Here is a 10,304-nt window from a genome sequence, read left to right on the forward strand (position 1 = left end):
ATAATGAAATTGAAATTAAAGATCTGGTGGCAAGTTATAGTCCTGTAGATATTACTAAAATATTAATTTTATACCTTACAGCTAGCTAATGTTCTAATCTTAAGTTGCATAGAGTCTTTTTTTTTGGGTAAAGGTTAAGTTGCATAGAGTCTTCTATTCATGTGTATGATCTTTTTGGTAAATTACAAAATGAAAGATTAGATTGCAATGAACAACTCTTTCATAGAGAAATATAATGGTTCATAAAGAGAGTTTTTCTTCAGTAGGCTTAAAAATTAACAGTAGTATTTGTTAATACTACTAATCTAATAGATAAAATCACCATACCACACCTATTTCAACTCCAAAATCAACAAAACTCACATCTCACACCACAACTTACACCAAAATGGCAAAATCCATCTCAATTTCACGATTCAACTAGCAACAACACAAGTATAACAAATCAAACATAAAAATAACTAACATAAACAGAATGATGACCAAAATCCACCTCAACTAGTTTAATACCCGTCCGTTGGACGGGTACTTTCATGTTATAATGACGTAAGTATTTTTTTGTAAGTAATTTTTTCTTTGCATTCTAAAAATGACGAGTTCAACCTGTTCACTAAAAATGATAAGTTGACCCATTTACTTAAAATGGTAACCCTCACCCGCTTACTAAAATTGGTAACATTGACTCTTGGATTGTTTTCAAAGTACAACATTGCATATAAAGGCAGGCGAAATACCTTTGACACACATCGGCGCCGAACAAACAAATAAAAAAAGTTACTATAAATGAAAAAAGTAATTACCGAGAAGAATATTAAGATAAAACCAAAATGAGAATATTAAAATGTGAAGAAACAACATTAACATACTTAGCAAAAAAAAATCAGAAACTTATTCACCAATAGCTTCCAATAGTAATGGCCAAAGACAAGTTTTTCTACAAATAAAAATCTGAAAAGAAATGCTCATTATCTTCACTCCTCCGAACATGATTACCACATAAACCCTAGAAGCTATAACTTTAAGCTCAAGCTCCCTGCATTTATATATCATTCACTCATTTCATCAACTTCAAGAATTCTACCTTGGGTTTTAGGCCAAGGTACAAAAGCTCACATCTAAAAGGTTGGATGTCATGATAACTTACTTGAATTAGACACCAAAGTATGTACCTTGTTATGCAAAATTAAAGTTTCTTACTTATGTACATGAAATAGGTTACCAAAATTCACATTTATCCAATTTTAATGGTCAACAAACAATCAACCACCAAGTTCTTATTCAGTAAGAGTCCGTTTATATGATATTGACAAACAATTCATTAGTGAAGCATCAAACAAAACTAATAATTGAAAAAAATACACCTTGTTATTGTAAAGGGTGTACCCGGTGCTTGACTTAACTTCCACAATTGCATAGGGTCCAGCCGTCCAGGAAGGGGCAGGATCGCTTTGCGAGTTGATGTACGCAACCTTACCCTATACCTTGTGCATGAGGTTGTTTCCCACGGCTTGAACCCATGACCTTAAGATCACAGCTTAAAATTATACAAGTAAACTCAAGATATAAATGTTGGCATTAAAATAAATTAGACAGTATGAAAGACAAAGGCGGAACTCTTTAAAGTTACCAAAGGAAAACGAATAATACGTCAAAGCTAAACTTTTATTGCCTCATTAAAAATGTCACAATATCTATTTGAAAAGAAAAAAAACCATGCTCATTCTTTGACCTAATGCATGAGGAGCGGCTGGTCTTCATCCCTGGCTAGTGCCCATTGGTTGAGAAGGGTGAAACGCCTAAAAAACATTGTTAAAGAAAATATTAAAAAAAACTGAAGGGAAAATTGTGTTTAGCTTCATGGTCAACTGGAAATTGTTAACAGAACTTTGGATTTTTTTTCCTTTTCACCTATTTATGAAATCTTATTTAGAGGTAGTAATCATTTTTCTTATAGTTATTTAGATGTTGATAAATGTAAACTTACAGTGTAGTGTGGAACTTTTGAGATCAAATTATGTGTTGTATCTATTCTCTTTTTCCAGTTTTTTTGGTAGCCTAAGGCTGGAGGGTGTGGTAGGGGCTTTATCACGCCACCTCAGTGCCACATCATGTCCACGTCACACAGGGGGCTTTAAAGCCCCTTCCTTTAACATGGAGGGTGTGGTTTAACTACCCACTTTACACTATAGCGCCCCATTTTGACCAAACACCCCTCGATCAGCTCAATTCTACCTCGTTAACGTGCTGGCGAACAACCCATGCCGCCCCCCTTTAAGTCGTGCGGTGTGGATGGTGGCGCCCCACGGGCGCTGTCGACGATGATGTGGCGGGGTGGCGCCATGCCACACCCACCGGCCTAATCATATGATTTAGGCAGTCCAATTATATGATGTGCCTGAACAAAAGTATCTAACATTAGAGCTATATTTAACAGTTAGTAAAATCATATAAATGTATTTGAAACGGGTTTGACGGGTCAAAACAACCCAAGCATATATTAGTGCATAAAATCTGCTACTTCGCTTCTGACCCAACCCATCTTCACCGTTACTCCTATATGTCTAGAATGTTTAAACCTGAGTTGTATTCTTCAATTGCATAGATTGGTAGTTGGGGAAACCATGCCTTCATGCTCCCGTATCTTCTATCGATGTTGCTATTGTAGACGCAAAGCTATAAAAAGGGGTTCAAAAAACATCAGTAAATAAGTTTCAAGTTTGGGTTTAAAAGCATCACAATTTTGGCATGCAAAGAGAGAAAGAGCTTAAGAAACCAATGTTAAGAATTTGGATTGTTCATTTGTTTGGTCACTGAATAAAGCCGCCTTCCTTGCGACCAAATGAAATAATATACATTGGAAAAAAATTGTTTGTTCGGATTAAAACACAACCTAAATCAATAAGTTTTGGAAAAGACTGTATATAAAAATCGATTTATATGTGTATTTATATTAATAAATGCTACCTTTGGTAAAAAGGGTATTCTAATTCTTGTGTACTGTAGCTGGTGCCAAAATTCGTTACAATAACTACGATAAACTGCTATTTTGTAACACTATCCATCGACTTTCAAGCTTCTACTCATCCATTTTTCCATTTTTAGGAAAACACAATTAAAATAGTCACCGAGAGACTTACCTATAAGAAAAGATTTATTCCAGTTATTATGAAATCATGTTCAATCACAAATGCAGTCTACTAAGCATGATTACGTGTGATTTTTTTTTTTTTTGTGATATAACCTACCTCTAAGAGCCGGCCCTAAACAATTCAAATGAAAAAAAAAAGTGTAAAAGATTAAAAAAAAATAGACCTCCATTTAGAGCATATAAAATGCTGCCAAACAATTTGATTTAACACAAAAAAAAAAGAGAACACACAGGTGCTTCATGATTATCAAATTTAAACTGTTTGGCACCTATTGCTACATCCCAAACCTTACTCTGTATATGATATGGAATATTAATGCAGTTAATATATATATAATAATGGGAACCACTTAAAAATGAAAAAAGGCATAAGAAGGAATAAAACAAACCTCCAAGTGGTTTTGGAGATCATCACCACCATGGTATTAGTATATATGCACAACATCCTTCAAGTATGCAACACTTGTATCGAAAATCATACTGTTAACTCAGATTTTATTGACAGAAAAACTAAATTAAAATATAAGATAGACATTAAGATACCAAAGAGGGTTCCATCAGGACTTCGAGCCATATGATTGATTGATGCAGTATACTCACCGGTCAAAGCATCCAAGCATAAAGAGTCAACGATCAGACACCTGAGAAGAAACCAGTTGTAATTTAGGACCAACCTGCCCACACCAACATTAAAAAACTATAGCTTTGTACCATAATGATATTGATATATCAACGTTCCAGTAGTGTGTTATGTAATTTACAGGATTTTGAAGTTAAGAATGTTTTAATCACCAAACAAAACTGACAAAACCATAATCAGACAATCGGAAAAATCTAGATGTATGTATGATGTTAGTATTGCTTATAGAATCAAAGAACCGAAGAGAGGGCTCAATTGTTACCTGGTTTTGTGAAACATACTTATCAATTTGCAGAGTCAATCAGATAACTTTCATAGGCAATCCCGTTCTCACTACACAACAATAGAAAACCATATATTAAACCCTAATTCCGTTCATTAACACCACAATTTACCTAGATTATATAACATATAGCAGAAACAAACATTTTAGCAAATCAAAAACCATAGCCGGCAATTACCATGTTCAAGCATCTTGAGAAGAGTGAGAGAAGAGATTAAATTGTAGAAGGGAATCCAGAGAAAGCAAATACCCTAGAATACTTTGACCATGGATGAAAAGGCTGAATGGAGGACGATAGTAGTGGAAGTGGTGGGGGGTTTTTAATGGGGGAAGAAACCATCTGGAGGGAACAGTTACCATGACCTTGATGAACAAAGATGGAAGGAACAGGTATTCTAACTTGCGTGAGTTTTGGCAGAAATTACGAAACCGTATCAGAAGTGGAGAGAGAATCCAAAACGGTTAAAGGTAATAAGTTTTTTGGCGGTTGAGTCGTAAAGTGGAGATAGTGGGCAGCAAAAGGTGGAGGTAACCACCAGTTGCAGAAACCGTCCATAACCTCTAGGAACCGCCATTAGAGCGGTTATTTTTTGGAGTTTAAACGGCTGAGATTTCATCTCAGCATGATCCAACGGTGGATATTGACTTGGATGGTGGTTAGACTTAATGGGTTCCATAGATATATATAATTTCACGATTCAACTACCATAACCCACACAAACTAACATCTTAGAGCATTCTAGTATACATTAAAACTACTAATTTAACATATAGAATCAACACGAAACATTCAAATATATCAAATTGACATGAACACGATGATTACCATGAACCACACGATGATTGTTGATCAAATACATAACTAAAACGATCAAACATACTGGCGAATCAATACTAAAAAAAAAAACCCTAGTTTTCAAAACGCAGACAGAGCAATCGAACATACCTGGTTGTGATCGAAATTTTGCTTGGAATCGGCAGTTGATTTGCTTGGATGGTGGTCGCCAGAAGAGAAGAAAAGAGAAGATGCAAGGAACGTGTTACGTACGTGGGTATTTAGGTCTTTGTTTTCATTCAGAGATTGTTTTAAAACTGAATCGGTCAGAGGCCCATGAACCATTAAGAGGTGTCCACTTAACATACCAAACACTCTTAACTCTTACCCATTCAGATGTAGCCTCTTAATGGAACCATTAAGAGGCTACCAAACAACCCCTTAGATGAAAAACTGAAAGTAAATGCAAATAATAAGTTGAACAGGTTAGAGCCGGCATTGCCTTTCCATAACTAGCCGAAATTTCAATAGTTGCTAGGTGGTGTGGAATAAAGTCTCTAGTGACTTAATCACGTTATCTTACGTAACGTATGCGCCACATAAGCGTGGGATTTTGTCGCTAATTTACACGGTGTGGGATAACGCCTCCTTTAAAATCCTCTTTAACTTTAAAAAATTAAAATAAAAAAGAATTCTAATTGGCTAATGCATTTGGGACGCCTCCTCTCCTTCCTTTCACGCCCGTCATGGCTTTCGCCGAGGCCATCTATGTTGCCCCATTTGGCTGAGGTGGGAGGGTGTTGGGGGCGCCTCTCAGCTGATGTGGCTAGGGCGTTAGCCCACACCACCCGACCTTAGTGTTTTTTTCAATTATGTTGGACTAGTTATTTTTTATTTATTACTTTTTAACTTTTGAGTTTATTTGATGAATCATGAAAGATCTTTTATATAATAAAGTTTTACGCTTATTATTTGATTTATTTAATGTTCATCCAATACCATAATCCATAATTTTCAAACATTTAAGCCCTAGTTTTAAATGTCGATTAGTAATCATTTTCCGGCCAAAAAGCTCGTCCGGTCGTGAGTCGTTGTAGACTGTAGTCGTTGGGCGCGTTTTTTTGCAGCGGGATTTGGAATTCGAATGGTCATTGGTGGGTCGGTTTGGGTTATTTTATTTATTTCAAAATTTTTGGGCTTGGGTAGTTGGGTTAATAACTTAGATTGTAAATTGGGTTAAGTAAAGTAAATAAGTGGTTAAAGAATAGTTATATAAATTGTGTTATATACTTTATATATTCATAATAATCAGTGTTTATTTTTTATATAAATTCATAATATTTTTTTAAGGGGGCGGTTGAAAATTTTCAAGGGATGCGGTTGAAAAAATCAAAGGGTGCAGTTGGGATTTTCAACGAAAATTAGCACTAAAAACTTTTTTCTCAAAGGGCGGCCGTCCACCCACCATTGTGGGTAGGTCCGCCCTTGTAACTAGTATAATTTTTTTATTTGATATTTTTCTCTGTAACAAGTATAATTTTTTTTAATAATTTTTTAAATTTATTTGCAGTAAAGTTGCTCATGTGACATTTTAAGACATTTTTGAAAGTGGGCTACATGAGATCCACATATTATTCACATGGGAAATATCCATACCATTAAAAAAATATGATGTCTTTATAATTGATTCTCAGGCCTAGTTAAAAAAATGTCACAATTTTTTGATAAAAGAAAAGGAAAGGAGAAAAGGCAGGTGACCAAGCCCATATGTGAGGGCCCCTTCTTTTTTAACAAAGGCCCACACTAAAGAGCAGCATGAGAAGAAGATAGGCCTGGGCCGGATATTGCAGAATTAACCATATAACTAATTACCAAGTCTCAATGCACATGTGCACAAAACGGTTTATTTTCACCAACTGGTTCAGTTAACTGAACTACCGGGTTTTTTTTCTCTATTTTTTTGGGTTATTCACTTTAAACGGTTCATTTAATAAATGGTTTTTCCTATTTCTTTATTTTCGATTAACTGGTAAATCGGTTAATAATCAGTTAAAAACCGGTTTCTTCTAAAAAATCCCTAACCAGTTATGAACCAATGGTTAAAAAACCACTAATCAGTTGCCTCTCAGTCGTTATTAACCGATTATACTTTCGATTAATAATCAGTTATTTTGTAATTACGGGTGCACACGTTAATCATAAGTGCATGGAAGTCATAGCAAGTTTTAGTGTTATAGTATAGAGCCTATAGTGATTTAGGATAATGAGACAAATGTGATATGATAAAGACATGGTGGATACGCCGCTGATATTTCCTATATATATATAGGGTTGAGTTCATTTCAGAACTCTAAATAACTACAGAACTTTCAGAACTCCTAATAAACAATCATTTCATATATAAGTTTTTGTATTTAGGATCTTTTTGTATCTATTATATGTATTTCTTTGATTACATACATGTTAAAAGTAGTTTACATATGTTTAATTGCCAAAATTAGATATATGTGTCATAACTAATTACATACATGTAAAAAAAACTAGTTCACATATATGTAATTATAAAATTACATATAAAAAATATAAAATTACTCTTAACATGTATGTAATCGTAAAAATACACATAATAAATGATAAAATTATCCTAAACATAAAAATATATAAATAAAAAGATTGTTTATTAGGAGTTCTGCGAGTTCTGTAAATATTTATGGTTCTGAAATGATCCTGGCCCTATATATATATATATATATATATAGGGGACCGCTAAAATGAAAACCACCTCCAGTTGTAAGAACCATGAGAACTTTTGGATCCGGGGCGAGTTGGACCAAATTTTTTTTTGATAAACGTAGATGTGTGTATTATAAACACATTTGTAAAAAAAAATTCAAAAAAAAATGTCGTGAGTGTAGTTTTGAGCACCACAAGTTTGTTTGACTTTCTGCTTTGACCAGTTTATGGTCAACATGAAGTTCGTTTGAACTTCATAACGTGAGCGTAATCACGATGGTTTTAATCTCTTGTGACTGTACCTCCTAATTACCACGTTTACTCAGTCAATTGTCGGGTCAAACTTCTTAATAAAAAGTCAAACGAGTCAGTCTTTTCAAATAAAATCATAACTAATAATACTGAAGTTATGGAACATGTTTTAACACTTAAATAACTTGGTAATTAATATAAGAACATGTTTAACCATGTTCAACCCGACGATTTTGAGTATAGGCTCGGTTCGGAACCGAAAGTCGCAAAAGTAGACTTTTGCTTTAACTTTCAGTTCTGACCCGATTTAGCTTAGTTTAGATATGCCTTAGGATTCCTTTAGGACCATATTATAGGTTAGTATAACCCTCTGAGGTTATACAACTTGGATCCTTAGTTATCTGATTCATATGCATGTTTCCGTTAAATGCTTAAATGTTGACTATTATGCCCTTTTGACCTTAAAACATGAATTTTGAAAATATTAAAGAGTAGAAACCTTAGTTACTGATTTATAAACATGTACCTAAAATTTGACATTAATTTGAGGTTTAGATTAAGAGTTACGCTCAATAGCGTAATTAGAAAGTTTTTAGTAATTAAAAGGCGTAATTAGCATATAGCCTATCTAAACCCGATTTTTGATACCAAACTTTATACCTACTGATGTAAAATAATATTTTGGGATTTTTGGAGTTTTTTATTTATTTTTAGGCAGAACATAACCTAGAATTCTAAGCTTAATTCGGTAGTCGTCAGTTTTACCCTTTTAGGCTATAAAATTAGTTTTACCAAATATTTTGATACCAAACCTTTTTCTACTGATCCAATATGATAAATAGAATATTTTAAGCCTTCTGGAATAGTAAAAATATCAGCTTTCCTTTAAGAACCCGGAAATAGCTCAAAATCGCCTTTTTAAGCGTTTTTAAGCATTTTTAACGCATAGTATGTATTTAAACCATTTTAGATATATAAGGCTTGATACCTACTGATGTTTTAAGTAAAATTCTATACTTTAGCAGTAAGCAAAAGTTTTAAACTCAGATTTCCAGATTTGACCTTTAAACGTTAAGTGAAATTACCAAAACGCCCCATTCGGTGCATAGTATGGTTAGAAATGATCAATTTCACATATAGGTTATACCCTACTGATATAGCTTATTAATTTAAGTATTTTTACTGATTACATCAGACCCGAAACTCAGAATTTTAATTAAACTCTTTTATAACCTTTTAAATGATCAAAATGCCCTTACGGGGCATAATTTGAGTTTAAATTCATTTGGGGCATAATAGAAGATATCTTACTGATGTCACAACATATTTAAGGCATATTAACTTAAGAAACTTGTATATGACTCATTTGGTTACCCGTTACGCACTTTTCGCGTTCGGATCGGCTTTTGTAACTAGTTTGCATATATTAGCCGAAACGGGTCAAACCATATCATTTTTATCTCAAAATCCAGAATGTGTTTAGTTTACCCTTATTACACGAGTATACAAGCTTGTCGGGTCTAAACCACATTCTAATCCGGTTTTCGCATCATCATGCGTATTGAACCGTATCCTCCTTTAAAAACTAACCGGTCTAAGCTTAGGCTTAATTAAAGACCCATTAGGAATCTAATAGGTTATTAAAAACCTTCGTTCCAGATTTAGGAGCCCAGTAAAAGCTATCTGTACTTGCTTGGTGGTATACGGCTGGGATAAATTGTATAAATTTGCTCAGGTAAATACTTTTAACTTATTTTCCCTGTACGGGCTTGGGGTACGGTATATGCAAATACCGATTGGTCGGGCATTGAATCTTTGATCGTATGAAGGTTAAACTCATTGAGATGACCCGTTTAAATTGTTTTGTTTGCTTAAAGCCTTTGGGGGGTTAATGACCTTGTCCCGGATATCCTTGGCATCATTTTACGAAATGGCCACGACCTTTGCATGCGGGTGTAGGCGTACACCCGTTGGTGCATAAATAAATATTAAGGTATAACCGCCAGTTTCAGGGAAACTGCTGCGGGACTATATCAAGTGGTGTGTCTATTAATCTTTAACCCGGCGTAAACCCGGGCTACTGGACGTATAAGAAACAAGTAAATCTTTTACAAGTATTATATTCAAATAATTATCCCAAGTTATAAAAAGTTTTGTGCCGTTTGCACTCAAATCAATTTTCTAAAACATTTTCAAATGAGTCAGTTAAATTGTATTTACCAGTGAAAACTGACGTATTTTCCCAAAAAGGTTAAGTGCAGGTACTACGCGTAATAGGCTGGTCTCTCCTAGCATCAAATAGAAGTCTCGCAAGCTTAGATGCCTGAAGTCTGTTGAACAAAGTTTTCTCTTTATTTTTGATCCGCCTGTGAATCCTTTACATTCCGTATTTGTAATACTTGAATTACTCATTATATCGGATTGTAATATATTTGTCTTTTGCTTCCGTTGTGCATTTAAATTGTGTTGTTTG

The 10,304-nt window shown here is 34.2% G+C and overlaps 1 long non-coding RNA gene across 1 annotated transcript; it reads right to left on the reverse strand.

The window, feature by feature from the left end:
* Window positions 1–909: 909 nt before the first annotated feature.
* LOC110917493 lies at window positions 910–4,121 on the reverse strand. The gene is made up of 4 exons (XR_004884661.1): window positions 4,051–4,121; window positions 3,692–3,789; window positions 3,538–3,610; window positions 910–2,673 (listed from the first exon to the last, which is right to left on the reverse strand). It is a non-coding gene; the product is annotated as an uncharacterized LOC110917493 (long non-coding RNA).
* Window positions 4,122–10,304: the final 6,183 nt, after the last annotated feature.

The sequence above is a fragment of the Helianthus annuus genome, chromosome 16 (genome assembly GCF_002127325.2).
Source record: "Helianthus annuus cultivar XRQ/B chromosome 16, HanXRQr2.0-SUNRISE, whole genome shotgun sequence".
Lineage (NCBI taxonomy): Eukaryota > Viridiplantae > Streptophyta > Magnoliopsida > Asterales > Asteraceae > Helianthus > Helianthus annuus.